The 16,167-nt window shown below is 35.4% G+C and overlaps 1 protein-coding gene across 4 annotated transcripts in view; it reads left to right on the plus strand.

Moving 5' to 3' along the window:
* The window catches only part of LOC137634285 (solute carrier family 41 member 1), a 166,056-nt gene that overhangs the window by 3,836 nt on the left and 146,053 nt on the right, over positions 1–16,167 (plus strand). For 2 of the 4 annotated variants that reach the window (XM_068366592.1, XM_068366595.1), the window contains exon 1: positions 2,589–2,731. The exons of 1 other annotated variant lie outside the window; for it this stretch is intronic. The gene's annotated coding sequence lies outside the window, so the exon portion shown is untranslated. Of the gene's footprint in view, positions 1–2,587; positions 2,732–16,167 lie in introns of those variants that run through there. One more of the 4 variants, XM_068366597.1, reaches the window with a different exon arrangement.

Genomic DNA, 16,167 nt, shown 5'->3' on the forward strand with positions numbered 1-16,167 from the left:
AAAAGGTTACGGTAAAACTTTGATAAATGAAGCTTATCAATTTTAATTTGTCGTTTCCTCTGAACAAGAGCCTCCAAGGCAAGGAAAGGTATAGGTGATTAGAAAACTTGTTTTATATTAATGCGGAAGGTGTTTTATTATTTAATGACAATAGATGTGTTTAGTGAATCGTGGGAGAATTACAAGAGATGATTTGAATAGGGAACGAGAAGGAGAGGGAGACCAAAGCGAAGGTGGATGGACTGTATCAAGGATGACCTTCGATCAAAGGGATTAACCGGCGATGAAGTGTGGGACAGAGGTAGATGGAGAAAGCTGACCAGAAACATCGACCCCATATAAAAGTGGGAAAAGATGCAAAGAAGAAGAAGATTTGTGTAGAGAAAGCAGAAATGTATGACTGAAAATGAATATGAATAAAACTAAGATAGTGTTCAATGAAAATGCAGAGAAACAACAAATAAGTGTTAAGGGAAATCCTCTAGAGATTGTCAATGAATATATGTACTGAGGACAGACAGTAAGTGTTTCCCAGGACACGATGTCGAATATAAAAGAAGGATAAGCATGGGATGGAGAACATATTATAAACGAAATGAGATTATGAAATGTAAAATGCCACGTTCTCCAAAAAGAAAAGTATTTAACGAGATGGTCCTACCAGTATTAACTTATGGATCAGAAACTTTGAGCCTTACTAAAGCCTTAGATTAGAACATATGCTAGTTGCAACTCAGAGAGCTCTGGTAAGAATAATGATGGGAATAACACTAAGAGACAGTAAAAAAGCAACATAGTACGAGGGTAAACCAAAATAGAGGATATTCTAACATGTAAGAAAAAGAAATGGACATGGTCGGGACATAAAATGAGAAAGACAGATAATAGATGGACTCTAAGAAGAGAAGGGGGTTCCCAGAGATGGCTAAAGAAGTAGGGAAAAGAAGAGAAGACAATGGATTGACGAACTAAGAAAGTTTGAGGGTATAGACTGGCATAGAAAGACCATAAACAGACGCTACTGGAAGGACATGTCTGAGGCCTTTGTTCTGCAGTGGACAAGTTACGGTTGATGGTGATATATATATATATATATATATATATATATATATATATATATAAGAATGTACGTTTAGCTTTATATAAGGACATCTACAAGGTAAAAGCTCCAATTCATTCAATAATTGGCTTTAGCATTAGCCAATTCCTCTCTCTCTCTCTCTCTCTCTCTCTCTCTCTCTCTCTCTCTCTCTCTCTCTCTCTATATATATATATATATATATATATGTATATATATATATATATATATATATATATATACTGTGGTACTGCAAGTACTTAAGAATACACAAACAATTTATATCCGTGAAAGGTTAAATCACACCTACCTCCAACAGTAGGCCTCTAATTTCATGTGACTGCATTCATTCTGAGACCAAGAATACACACACACACACACACACACACACATATATATATATATATATATATATATATATATATATTCCTGAGCTTTCACGTGACTTACAAAGAGAAACAGATTTACTCTCTCCTAAATGATGTTACCTTTTCGCCTTGCTATTCCATGCACGTGAACCTGGCACAAAAATAAAAAAGTCATAATTATAAATGTTCTGTAACTGGTTAATTAGACCCATTGAAATACAACCCGCAAATTAAAAGCATTTTAACATGTTGAAAAAACGCAGACTCGTCAATATCGTACAATATCTACTTTTTCGCTAATTCGATAAAAATCGTGTGCTGATTTCATTGTGACGCGAATACCAACTATGTGGCATTTTCTCAGTGTACGAAACTAGCTAATATGACTTTAATTGATAATTTTATCATGGAATATCAAAGAAGAAGAATAAATTACATGTTGTGTATGCCATTCGATAATTAATAGACGTTTTAACCCATAATGTAAGCCATTTTGGTGTTTGTATATATAATAAGGGATATCTACGTGAAGTGAATCGTTCCAGCTGTGTCGCAATGTGGTCTAGTATTTCGTAATAAATAGGGCAGAGGGGAAGTGAAAGGGTGTCTGGTAGGTTTCTTATAAAACAAGATATAATGCTATTTATTCGATATACTCTTGAATTTATCATTACATTAAAAGCATATAGGGTTAATTCATTTGGCAAAGAAATTTTCGAGAAGAATAAGCACACGTTAGAATAAACAAAGAATATTTGTTATGAAATAGTTATATTTAGGGCAGTCTCCCCTGTAAATGTTTCATCACAGTCCCTGATGGTTTGACATTCTCTTTGTTAGCAAGATGGCAAACTTATTTTCTTAACATAGCGATTATATTAGTGTAAATATCCGCATAAAGTTAATAGAATAGATATAAATATTTTAGTATTCGTATTATATATATTTTGCGTAGTCTTTTGACATATGCATTGGGTTTATCATAACCATTTGACATTTCGCACCGGTAAGGCTGGCAGCCTTGTATTTGTATACACGTAATATAACGTTTATTTTAGTGTCAATATTCGCTTAAAGTTATTAAAATAGATATTAAAATTTTAGTATTCGTATTATATATATTTTGCATAGTCTTTCCACATATGTAGTGGGTTTATCATAGCCATTTGACATTTCGCACCGTTAAGGTTGGCAGCATTGTATTTGTATACACGCATGCAAACAGCTGATCGCGGTTCGGGTCATCAATTTTGATATTTTATCCTGTTATTTACAAGAAATGGAGGTAAGTTTTAAGTGGAAGGCCTTTATTTGTGTTTGAGATTAGAAACTGTGGTATTTAACCGTTTCGATAGATGATAAACAGCCTTGGAGAGTATTATAAACACCTACTAAAACTGGTTTGATACAAATCTTTGCATATACAACAATCTAGTTTCATCTCGATCTGTCATTTTATGGGAATATTATGTGATATCGATTAATTTTTAAGCACTTTTAATCCTGTATTTATGTTAATTTGGGGTCCAAGGGAAAGTATGAGGCTACGCTATGTCAATTTGGTGTGGAGATATGATAGAAGTTGACTTTCAAAGTAAGCTTCAGTAGGTTGCCGTACCATAAGCTGGGTTATATTTGAAGACAGATCGTATGAGGATATTAAGATGCAGTTTCACTTAAAACTAATTCTAAGGCGTTATGTTTTAGCTTAAGGCGTCAAAATTAACCTACCAAATGCCAAATGAACCATATATTTATCTACTGGTGTTTTACCTAGTCAAAGGTAGACCTACATCTTGCACTAGGCCTACATCTTGCACTAAGAGTCAGTACGCTGTGTCCTGGATTAGGGTAGGTTAGGATGAAAAACCTTAAGGTTGTATGTATGATGACAGCTATGTTCCATAACTCCCAAATTTTCAACCCAGGTTGTATGTATGATAGCGGCCACCTGTATATATGATTATGGCTAACATATAATACCGCAATGTAAGAGAAGTTGCATGCCTCCCGTTAGGTAAGTAGGTAAGGACACGCCTTATAGGTTAGGTTAGGGGGGAAAGTTTAGGTTTGTTGATGTCTAATTTTTATCCATGTGGGAGGAACTGACCGCTGATATACAAAGGCTCCTTCAACCCTTTCATTAAGAATACAGTAGTGTAAGGGGTCTCAGTGGACCGATATGCCCCCCCTGTAGGTAAATAGGTAAGAATACTGCTTGTAGGGTAGGTTAGGAGGGAAATTTAGATTCGGTAGTGTTATATGCATGCAGGAGGTCCTGGCCATCGATATACAAAGGCTCCAGGCATGGTTCACACAGAGCGTTTTCTACTGTGTGGTTAGATACAAAGAGTCAATTTTTCGATGTTATCTTATGGAGTAGTTCACATGTAACCACAACATATTGCAGCCGTTTCCAATACGCTGCGGTAGTAAGATTCCCCTAGCCAACGTGTGGGTGCCAGGCTGCGATACAACAGCCAAAATCGAGCTATTTCTTCCACGTCCATTCCGACACGAGATGCCCTAAAAAAGGTAAATAAAACGTTTCGTGTGAGCAATTGCAGCGTTAAACGAGCGGTGGACACCAAAGTTAAAAACACCTTGTGGGAACCTACCTTATGTCCCATTGATGAAGAACGCAATTGGTAATTCTTTATGTATGCACCGTCACAAGTAAACCTCGAAACCTTGACTGTCAGAGCCCAACCACTTGTAGGGCACAGCGTCAGTATCCTTCCTTTTCTCGAGGCTTACTCCTCGGTTTCTTAAACTGACCCAGGATGCTGTTTGTTATTCACCGTACATTGGAGTTTTTGATCATGGTACTAGTAAATATACTGTATACCACATAGGTTTAGGAATGAGTGATTCCTCGTTTGGGCTGTCTCCCAATTTAATGGTATCTTTGATTGGTTTATGGGTAAAGCTAAACTAAGTTGTGTGCAAATTCTGGTGGTATCTTGGAATGGGACTGAAGAGGGAATGGGGTATACTGTAAGTAACGATACATTTATTGACTTAGATTAGGCTTTGTTGGTTTGTATTGGGTTTGGAATATTGATGTCCTGATTTGCAGGTGCTAGGGAAAGTGTACAAATATATGTTAGTAAATATTTACCCAGTCACCGTAAATTTCAAAACTTTACTTTTATTCCAAATCCAACCTTACTTACAGTGTTGTAATTCATCATAGGGGATTTAATTCCCTTTTGTAACTAATTTAGGATATGTTTTTAGTTATCTAACAATATAGCTTCTTTGACTGACAACAGGGTAGAGTACCAGTAATCTCCCTTACGTAATAAAGAGCAAGTGTCTGGTTATATACGTGAATATTTCTTTCCGATCATGCTCAGCAGTATGACGTATAACTACTCATTCTTTCTCCATCCCTCAGGTATGGGGAGAGGGAGTAGTCATACCCCGGTGAGAGGGTTTGTAGTTAGGAAAGGGGAAGGGGGTGGAAAGGGTTGAATCTGTGCGTGTGTGCATATCATATCTAAACATTTAGCAGTAATTTTTTACAAGTAAAAAATATTTAACTTTTTAACCATCATTTTGGGACAAAGATTTTGTATTTGCCTCTTTGGTATATAGCAATTGCTGTATATTGTGGAAACCAGCATCAGAAATAACGTATTTAGGATGAATCGGCCAAAGAGTAATAGTAAAATGTGAGATGAACGCAACCAGCTGATAAAAGAATATGGGTCTGGTATTTATTCAGTAAAGGTAATGGTACATGAGTAACATCTTTTGGGATTATTTAACAAATTTCCACCATATTATAGACCTAGACCAAGTACTGCACTCCACTGATTGAGTTATTCTAATGAACTAGGTTAAGTAAAATATGGAAATGAAATCGCTTGAAATTACATATAAAAATCAGGCTGTACATCAGTTTGATGAGATCGGTGTTACTGTATGGACACAAGTCATGGTATGACAATGAAACAGTATCTAACAGTTTGTAGATTTGAGAACAAAGCCCTCGGAAGAATATAGGAAGTTAAATGGCAGGACAGGATTAGAAATGAAACTATAAGAGAAATTACTCAAGTTCCGTATGTGGATGCGATCATGGTGAAGGGTAGATGGAGATGATTGGGGCATGCTCTTTGCACTCCTTAATAGAGATTAGTTCACCAAACTTTCAACTCGGCTCTACAAGGCACTTAAAGAGTTGGAAGACCCAGGCCTACATGGCTGAGGACTATGAAGCAGGAAGTAGGAGATGGTGAATGGAGAATCACTGATTTAAAAGCTAAAGATAGAGACGACTGGCGATGTCTAACTGAAGCTCTTTGCGTCAATAGGCATAGAAGGAGATGATGATAATGAATGAACTAATGTCATGAATTATCAAAATATTTGACAAATTATCTAAGTTCTTGTCGATTATCCATCATTGTGATAAACATATACAACTGCAAGTGCTTACAAAAATAAGAAATCATATTTGCCATTTATTAGAAAGATTTTGTGGTATATAACTAAATTACAGCAGATAACAAAATTGTGTGACACCGATTCAATAATCATAAGGAGAAAAGGTGTTAGTAGAAATATTTGGCTACAATTTAACTTTAGGTTAAAGCTTGAATATTATGGTTTTTCTGATAGATTTTTTTCTGCTATTCTGTATTGGAAATGCTTATATGGGGGTTATTCAGTAGGAAAAAAATGGTTAATTTGAGTGAAGAAAGAAATAAATCTGAGAAATGGGTATTCTGTAACCTAACTTGACATGCCAGATTTTAGATTGTCTTTTCTACTTCTTTGAATAGACTGTTGTATGGTAGCTGTAGTATCATTGTGCCATGCATGTTCTACTGTAAGCATTACTGAAGGGTCTTTATAGCCTCCCTTCATCCCCTTTGCTGCACGCTTTTTAGAATCCTTCTTTACTCGGTCCAGCCTTTTCTGTTTCATAATGCAGCTGATGTCTTTTCCTCCTGACACCATACCATATCCTCATCATCATCTACTCCTACGCCTATTGACTCAAAGGGCCTCGGTTAGATTTTCCAGTTGTCTCTATCTTGAGCATTTAAATCAATACTTCTCCATTCGTCATCTCCTACTTCACGTTTCATAGTCTTCAGCCATGTAGGGTTGGGTCTTCAAACTCTTCTATTGACTTGTGGAGCCATATGGTTTAATATATTTAAATCCACTCACTGGCATTCCTTATTATTATTATTATTATTATTATTATTATTATTATTACTAGCCAAGCTTCTACCCTAGTTGGAAAAGCAAGATGCTATAAGCCCAAGGGCTCCAACAGGAAAAAATAGCCCAGTGAGGAAAAGAAATAAGGAAATTAATAAATGATGAGAACAAATTAACAATAAATCATCCTAAAAACAGTAATGTCAAAACAGATATGTCCTATATAAACTAATAACGTCAAAACAGATATGTCATATAAACTATAAATAGACTCATGTCAATAGAAACCGGTGGTTGTAATGAATACTGTATCAAGTTTATCAGTGTCAAATAAGAAATTATCCAAAGATCTATTTTCACTACTTACATACTGGAAAAAAAAAAAAACATGGTTGTTAAAAACAATAGAATAACTAAATGGTTATGTCTTTTGTTTTGGCACCTAAGAAAAATCACAACTTATCATATAACGAAGGAATAACTGTGGCTCAAAATACTTTATACCACCTCGTACATAAAAAATGAAGCTGATAAAATATTGTATTTAAAGATGTATATTATATAAGTAAACAAAAGAATTATTATACTACAATTCAGCTACATCATACGATATGGGTAGGAAGACCTGAAGTAGCGCAAATTAAACAGGTATTATTAAAGGTGATTGCTGAATCAGTGGAGTTAATTTTATCAATAACCTTTTCGATGGTTCTTATAATTTTCTTATCGTTACTGCATTCTGTTATTAAATGTGCAACTTATTATAGGTGAATATATAAAGTTGTACGACTTTATTTTACCTACACAGTAATGAGATATGCACAATTACTAGCAGAATACAATAATGAGGAAATAAAAATTATAAGAACCATAGAAAAGGTTTCCTTTTAAATTAACGTCACTGATGCAGCAATCGCGTTCAACGATATAGACCTTATGTATTTTCATAATGATAAAAAATAAGAATGATTTGTAAGTGCATAGTTAAATATTGAGGTTTTTACTCTGTTATTACAGTATGTTTTGTTAACATGCTCATTACAAAAGCATACTAAAACCTATCAAAATCACTTTTCCTCAGATATTTACTAATCTCTGTACGGTAATCAGCGCACAATTTTTTCTTCATCCTCATTAGATTTGAAGGATGTTGTGTGATTAAATTTCTAGGTAGGAATATGCTTTTACGTTGTGGATGCAGACATCTATTCGTGTTGCATTTTGGGTAAGAATGTCAGACTGTATTTTGTAGTTTTTTTTTTTTTTTTTAAGTTTTTCCAGTTAACTGGGATTTTTTTTATTAAGGTGACACTGCATGAATCAGGTTTATTGGCTTCAGTTCATTGTGGTGACTCATTAATGCAGTCAATTGATTTGTGTTCTGTTAACTTTTCTTACATTGTGAAATTTCACGATAACAGTTATGCCTTCTCCATCATCAGGCTTAATACTACTCGGTAATCTAAAAGTTTTATTCCAGCTTTGACTAGATTGTGGAATGATCTTCATAATTGGGCAGTTGAATTGGTGGAACTTCAGAAGTTCAAACATGCAGGAAATAATTTTTATGTTGAACAGGCTGACATAAGTGTCGCTTCAAAGTTTATATAGGACAGAGGTGTTATAACGTTGTTACGTACCTCAAGATATATTTATTTTCATTTTTCATTACTTCTCACATATAGTTTATTTCCTTATATATTTTCTTCATTGAGCTATTTTTCCCTGTTGGAGGCCTTGGTCTTATAGCATCCTACTTTTCCAACTATGGTTTTACCAGTAGTTTTGCTAGAGATTGTAATAATAATAATAATGATAAATTATGCCTCAAGAGTTACCATCCAACAAATGCAATGCAGTAGTGTCCCAAGCGCAACCCCTGCAGGAAGGTGAATCACGAGTGGCTGATCCCGTTGGTACATCAGCAACTTCTAACCTAAGTACTGTACTGAAATGGTTCATTGAAGTTTTTCAAGTGTTACAGCTTTCTAAGCCAAGTTCTGGGTCAAACCCATGGTCTGGTAAGGACCAGGTGCTCTAGCCTAGGTTACAATATAGCCCTGTATTTCACCCATTCTTTCTTGCTCTTCCCCACTTGTTGTCAAAGTGATAGGTCATAGGCTGGACTTGCGGTGGACCCCTGACCACGCAAGGATTCGGTGCCCTAGGTTAGGTTAAGCGTGGTTAGATTACGATGTAGCTTTGTATTTTGCTTTTATTTTTCAGTTGGTTTCCCTCCCTTTTTCGAGGTGATAGTTTACTGTTAGGTTGGGTGACCAAGGCTCTAATTTTGTAAAAGAATAAATGCTGATGGTTGTCATAATTGAAGGTTATGCTGTACAGTAATGTGCAGAATACTTTTTAAGGATTACATATATTTTTTATCATTGACGTTCCCCATTTCACAACCATTTTCATAATTGGGTTTAATGGGAAAGACCACATTAGGAAATAGATTTTGGTTGGAAAACTAGAAAGAGCACATAACATTTCCTTAACCAGAAGTATGAAGTATTCTCAAAACAGAAGAAAAGTATCTGATAAAGTACAGTATACTATTTATATGTGTAATGATTAATAGTTACAGTGAAAAAAAAAATTGCAAAAATGGGTCACTGGTCATTGCAAAGGGACTGTGTAACCTAAACTACCCTAGCAGCTGCATGTTACCTCTTTCAGGGGTGGGGTTAGCCCTTCCTGCATGCCCTTAACCTTTATTGGAAAGGTGTGGCCTCGGTTTGCTCCCTTTATTGTTGTTTGCTCCCATTATTGTTGTTTGCTTGAAATGTTAGGAAGATTACAAAGTAAGTAAAGGAGATGCTGTCATTGGTGTTACTCAGGTATCTTTTGAAATTGTTTATAGAAAAAATTGTAGTTTCAACATACAGTATAAGTAAATTTCAGACTTTTTTCTAAATCTAATTTAGTAAACATTTTGCTTTCAAGATGGTGGAAAATTCTTGAAGTATCTTTGCTCTCCCCAAGAGAGATTAGTTCACCAAACGTTTAGCTTGGCTCCGCAAGGCACTAGAAGAGTTGGAAGACCCAGGCCTATATGGCGGAGGACTATGAAGCAGGAAGGGGAGGATGATGAATGGAGAAGTATTGAATTAAAAGCTCAAGATAGAAGCAACTGGCGAAATCTAACCGAGGCCCTTTGTGTCAATAGGCGTAGGAGGAGATGATGATGATCTTTGGACCTAGATGTGTTAGGAAACTAGGTTTTGAGCTTTTTTTTTATTTTGTCCAATTAAAGCTGTATATCAAGCTCAAAATATATTTAATTTAATAACGCTATGCACGGTATTGGCAAATGCGGGCTTGCGGAAGCTTCTGTATTAAGTTTAGAAATTTTTCAATTGACTGCCATTGTTATACTGAAGAAGTCTATGAAATGAAAGTGGGAAGTATCAGAAAGCATTGAGATAGTCAACAGTGCAAAATTTTGAAGTTTCCATAGGGAAAAGCATAACCAAACTATGATGAAGGGTGTTAAATATGATAAAGTGGGATGAAAAAGGAAGAATTACAATATCTCATGTTTATATGTTCATGTACATGTGGTTTTTTTATCATAGATACAGTATGTGAAGAGCTTCTTTGATGTTGCGTAAAGATCATGGGAGATGGAAATATCAAGCATTACTTGGAATACTGTACTGTACTGTATTTACAAATTGCTCGTACATTAAAGCTATAAATATCACTCTTATTAATAAGTTACCCTTTACATCCCATATAAAAAGAGGCTTCAAAAACCACTGGAGCAATGAAGCTGTTTAACTTTGTCATTCCTTAACCTCTGAAAACGATTACTGTATCAGATATTTTAGAATTAAACTTGGCCTTGATAATGGTAAATTATTTTGTTGGATACTTGATGAATATACACCCACTGTATGAGAACTAAGAATTTTGGAGTTTTTGTTTGATGTATTTTTCCAAGGTACTATACTTCAAATAGGCCACATAGTCAAATAAATAGATTTATTATTATTGGGCTGACATGATGGATTAGGAGCTATGTGAGGCGAAAGTTAGTACTGTACAGAATACTTTGGGAACGTTATCAGTAAATGGAGACATTTTGAAATTGGACAGAAAGTGGTACAGCTAGGTGTGAAATAATATTATACAAAGGATCTCTTGTTCTAAATACTACTGTACTGCCCAACATTGCTCCTCTCTGGGTATTTATTGTATAGTCAAACTACACCTGACCAAGTTATAAAGCAAGCGGCAATTGGAATTAAATATTCCAAAACCAATCACTTGTACTTATTTTGTCAGAAGGTGAAATTTTTTATTCTAAATATTTTTTGGTCTGTCCAATGAGACTTCTGGTGTTTAATCCAATTCTTGCTCTTGCTATATACGTTATATATTGTAGTCTCACTATCAGCAAGTGTCCATTGTTTGTCATTGAGGAACCCACTAGTGTCGCCACCCCTCTCTCTGGCACAAAATTTCCCAAAACTTACCTCAGGGTACCAAAGCTTGCTGAAGGCTCTGGCCATCTTTTGAGATAATAAGAGGCCCCTTTTTTGTATTTTTCAAAATGTTTTAGCCATTTTTCCTTCTGTTGTCGATACGTGCTAGTGTCCTGATGGGAAAGGCTTGGATTTTGAAGAATTCAAGGCCTGTTGCTGTTGCAACTTTTAGAGCAGCTTAGAAACTTGCCTTTACATTGATTGTAATGACGGGCACAGTGGAAGATGATATACAGTAGAAGTCATATTTGGAAAGGCCATATTACCCCATTCTCCTCCTCCTTGAACTTATTATCTTCCTCGTGTTTTGCATCTTAACACTCGTATGTGTCTTTTATGTCTCTAGCTCGTCAGAACTCGGACGTCTCCTACTTGCGAGAGCTCCCATAGCAATTCATGCAGAAGGTACTCCTAGCAGAGGGACTAGAGAGATTCCTTGCATCCACAATTGGATTATAAGTAATCCTTGTAACTTTTTCAGTACTGTAATTTTTATACTATGAGAATGGTCCATCCATCCATATACCAAGGCACTTCCCCCAATTTTGGGAGGTGTGCCGACATCAAACAAATCCCACCCTCCCCCGTTATCCACCACAGATGAAGCTTCATAACGCTGAATCCCCCACTGCTCCTACCTCCGCGGTCACCAAAGCGATCGGAGGAATCATCAGGGCCTACCGGAACTGCGTCACAATCGATTGCCATTCGTTCCTATTTCTAACACGCTCTCTAGCCTCTCTCACATCTATCCTCCTATCACCCAGAGTTTTCTTCACTTTATCCATGAGAATGATATTCCTAATATATGAGTACAGTACAGTTATTAAGGAATTTGTGTTTTATTATAAAAGCTGTGAGTTGTCTGTTAGATGATAATGTCCTCTAACCACCACATACATTATAGGGTCCAGTCTTTCATATTAAGATGTTCTTTAGTTAGCACTCCTGGGTTTCTGACAATCTCTTGTACTTTATATCAGTCTTTGTTACATTTTTTGTACTATGTGGATATCAAGATTTTAAGGTTTAATTTTGATCTTTTTCATACATCTAGTGATTAGGTGGAAGCACTGCCACCCGTTAAGATACTACCACTAGATAGTTATTGGGTCTTTTGAATGGCCAGACAGTATTACATTGGATCTTTCTCTCTGGTTACGATTCTTTCCCTTTGCCTACACAGACACCAAATAGTCTGGCTTATTCTTTACAGATTCTCCTCTGTCCTCATACACCTGACAACTCTGAGATTACCAAACAATTCTTCTTCACCCAAGGGGTTAACTACTGCACTGTAATAGTCCAGGGGCTAATTTCCTCTTGGTAAGGGTAGAAGAGACTCTTTATCTATGGTAAGCAGCTCTTCTAGGAGGACACTCGAAAATCAAATCATTGTTCTCTAGTCTTGGGTAGTGCTATAGACTCTGTACCATGGCCTTCCACTGTCTTGGGTTAGAGTTCTCTTGCTTGAGGGTATGCTCAGGCACACTATTCTATCTCATTTCTCTTCCTCTTGTTTTGTTAAAGTTTTCATAGTTTATATAGGAAATATTTAAATGTTACTGTTCTTTAAAAGTATTTTTATTTTTCTTTGTTTCCTTTCCTCACTAGGCTATTTTCCCTCTTGGGGCCCCTGGGCTTTTAGCATCTTGCTTTTCCAACTAGGGTTGTAGCTTAGCAAGTAATAATAATAATAATAAATGATTTGTAACATGAAACTCCCATTTTTTTTCCTGTACTCTACTTGAAAGCATAAATGATGCAATTAGTAGGTAAGCATTGAAATGATAAATTGAATTATGGATTTTTTTGTGTTATTGTGCCCAGTATGAGACACCTAAAGTTTGTAAGGAAGTTTTTCCTCACAAGTTGCTTAGTTACATTACTTTCTTACCTTCTTTTTTTCTTCTGTTTCCTTTGGTCTGTATCTTATTAGCTGTCCAACTTATATAATGGTCCCTTGCTCCATGATCAAGTGTATTACTGCACAGAACGACATTATATGAATACTCCCAACTATTAAAGGAAACACACTTTCAAAATTTAACAACGTTTTGGGGTATTATCTTCAAAATGCTATTGACATTGAGTTGATATTGTTCTAGACTAGTCTACGCTTTTCATAGTAAGAACACTTTGTATGCTGCTTTACTTTGGAAAACATTTGCAGTATATACAGTAATCTCTTAGGATGCAAAATTAATTCGTTATGGAGTGCCTTTCATAACAGGATTTTTTTTTTAATGAAATAACATGAAATAGATCCAAATGCATATGAATCCTACAATATACCTAACCTAACAGTGCAAATTTAGTTTCTTATCCTTAGAAATTTTTTTGTAAAAGGGGGCAATAAATTTTTGTATGTCGTTTCGTATGATGAGTTTTTCATATTCAGAAACTCATATCCTGAGGTATTACTGTACTGCATATGAATTTTTTTATTCAAAGAAATTCCAAATAAATTAGCAAGCTCGTCTTTTTAACTCGGAGGGCGGATTTTTTCATACCCAGTATTTTACTGATGGCATATTGCAACTGTTCATATCTGTATCCCATCATGCTATAGTACAGTACTGAACCTGATTTATTAATCTAGTTAATTCTGATAGCCAGTCCTTCTCCATCATGAGGCTCAATACTACACAGTATTCTAGAAGTTTCATTCCAGCTGTTACCAAGTTGTGGAATGATCTTCCTAATTGGGTAGTTGAATCAGTAGAACTTCAAAGTACAGTAGGAGCAAATGTTTTTATGTTGACCAGGCTGACATGAGTCTTTTTATTGTTTATATATGACATATGTATTTTTGACGTTGTTAATAGTATATATTGGACATATTTGTTTTAACGCTGTTACTATTTTAGAATGATATATTGTTAATTTATTCTCATCATTTATTTATTTCCTTATTTCCTTTTTTCACTGGGCTATTTTTCCCTGTTGGAGCCATTGCGCTTATAGCATCTTGATTTTCCAACTAGGGTTGTTGCTTGGCTAGTAATAATAATAATAATGATAATGAATGCTTCTCTCAGTTATGGAGTTTTTTCTTCCATATACTTTATTTCTTGTGTACATCTATCCTCTCTTGTTACATCGTTAAACTATTTGGATATTTATATTTGTCATTTTATGTAATTCTTGATATTTTGAGTTAAAAATTTTCATATAGAAACAAGGATTATAAATTCTTGCTTTCATTTTCACTTGTACAGTTTTCTCAATCTATACCTTTAGTGTATTTGAGGGTAAGTTAAAAGTTGAATTGAGTATTATGAAGAAATATTTTTTCAAGAAAGTGTTTTTTGAGATTGTTCCCAAGCTATTACTATACATATTTTGCCTGGATATTTTACAATACTTAAGGTACCCTGACACTTGCACGACTTTTTGCCACGAATTTGTGCGGACATTTTGTAGCACGAACTGGAAGATTCAAAAAAAAAAAAAAAAAAAAAACCTCAGAATCACAGCTGACCTGTACACATTGACACGAACTGGCACGACGAGTTCACACATAGTTTGCACACTTCCCGCATCGTCCCGACGAGTTCACGAACAGTTCGCGCATAGTTCTCGACCCCGTCACGAAATTTTGTCGTGACCAAAATTTTTAACATTTCAAAATTCTCGTCACAACGGGTTTACGAACGCTTCGCGCCAGTTCACGACTCGAGTCGTGACAATGCGTGCCACAAATTCGTGCAAGTGTCATCAGCCTGGCTTTAGAGTATTAACCAGTTGTTATGATGGCAAGATATATGTTGTCATAGCTACTTTAGATTTTTTGGAAAGTTTAGTGCTGGTTTTATTTCTGAAGTACAGTATGTAGAACCAATAAGTGCATATTAACTTAGATCAAAGAAGTATACACTGCAAGTTCATATACTCAGATTCTGGGGTGTGTTTTGTTCCACTAATTGGCTTTTATTCATTGTCACTTACATTGTATTTGCTATGTAAAAGAAGTGATGGAGGTATATTCAATGAGGAAGGTATTATTATTATTATTATTATTATTATTATTATTATTATTATTATTATTACTACTAGCCAAACTACAACCCTAGTTGGAAAAGCAAGATGCTATAAGCGCAAGGGCTCCAATAGGGAAAAATAGCTCAGCGAGGAAAGGAAATAAGTAAATGATAAGAATAAATTAGCGATAAATCATGCTAAAAAAAAGTAACAACGTCAAAACAGATATGTCCTATAGAAAGTAAGAAAACACCTTGGCCATAGTACAGAAGCATATTTGACTTTTTAGTACAGTATTTACTTTACTTTATTTTAAGGGCTGTTTTTTCTGGTCCTATACAGCAGGTGAACCCTACTCTGTACAGGACCTCCAGTCATTTTATCATGTTTGTTCGAAAGCATTCAACATTTCACACCACATATTGCTCGTTTATTATTAAATCGTCTCTATCGAAGCACTCACAGAACAAGAAAGTCTTCAGTTTTCTCTCGAAAGCCGTAATATTTTCAATCTTTCAGATGTCTTGTGGGAGCTTATTGTATAGTCTTGGGGCCACATATTTGTGGTCAGACTAGACCTCAAGAAGCCATGTGTGCATTAATAAGAAAACTGTCTTTGATAGCAATTGGTTTCCTGATGGAGTTGTAGTAATTCCATTCTAAGTACAGATCCTCTATTTGCCATGAACAAAGTACAGTTGAGCCAAAATCAACTATTATTTGTTGATGAGTGAATGGATATCACTGTTATTTCTATATCAGACCTAAAAGCCCTAAGTTTGATTCATTGTCAGGCTTGTTAAAATTAATTTCTTGGTTGTGTAATTTATTTCTAAACTAAAATGCTGATTATAGAACCCTTTAAGGACTTGACAGTTTCACGTCAGTCTTCTCTAGGTGTGGCTCCTTTATTGTTGACCTATACTTACACTGAATAGTCTGGCGTACAGTATTGCTTATACTTGTCCTTTTTTTTTTTTTTTTTTTTTGAAGTGTGGGTCTCTTATGTTTGACCTACACTTACACTGAATAGTTTGGCATATTGCTTAAACTCAAGTGGGTAGTT

This window comes from Palaemon carinicauda, chromosome 44 (genome assembly GCF_036898095.1).
Source record: "Palaemon carinicauda isolate YSFRI2023 chromosome 44, ASM3689809v2, whole genome shotgun sequence".
Lineage (NCBI taxonomy): Eukaryota > Metazoa > Arthropoda > Malacostraca > Decapoda > Palaemonidae > Palaemon > Palaemon carinicauda.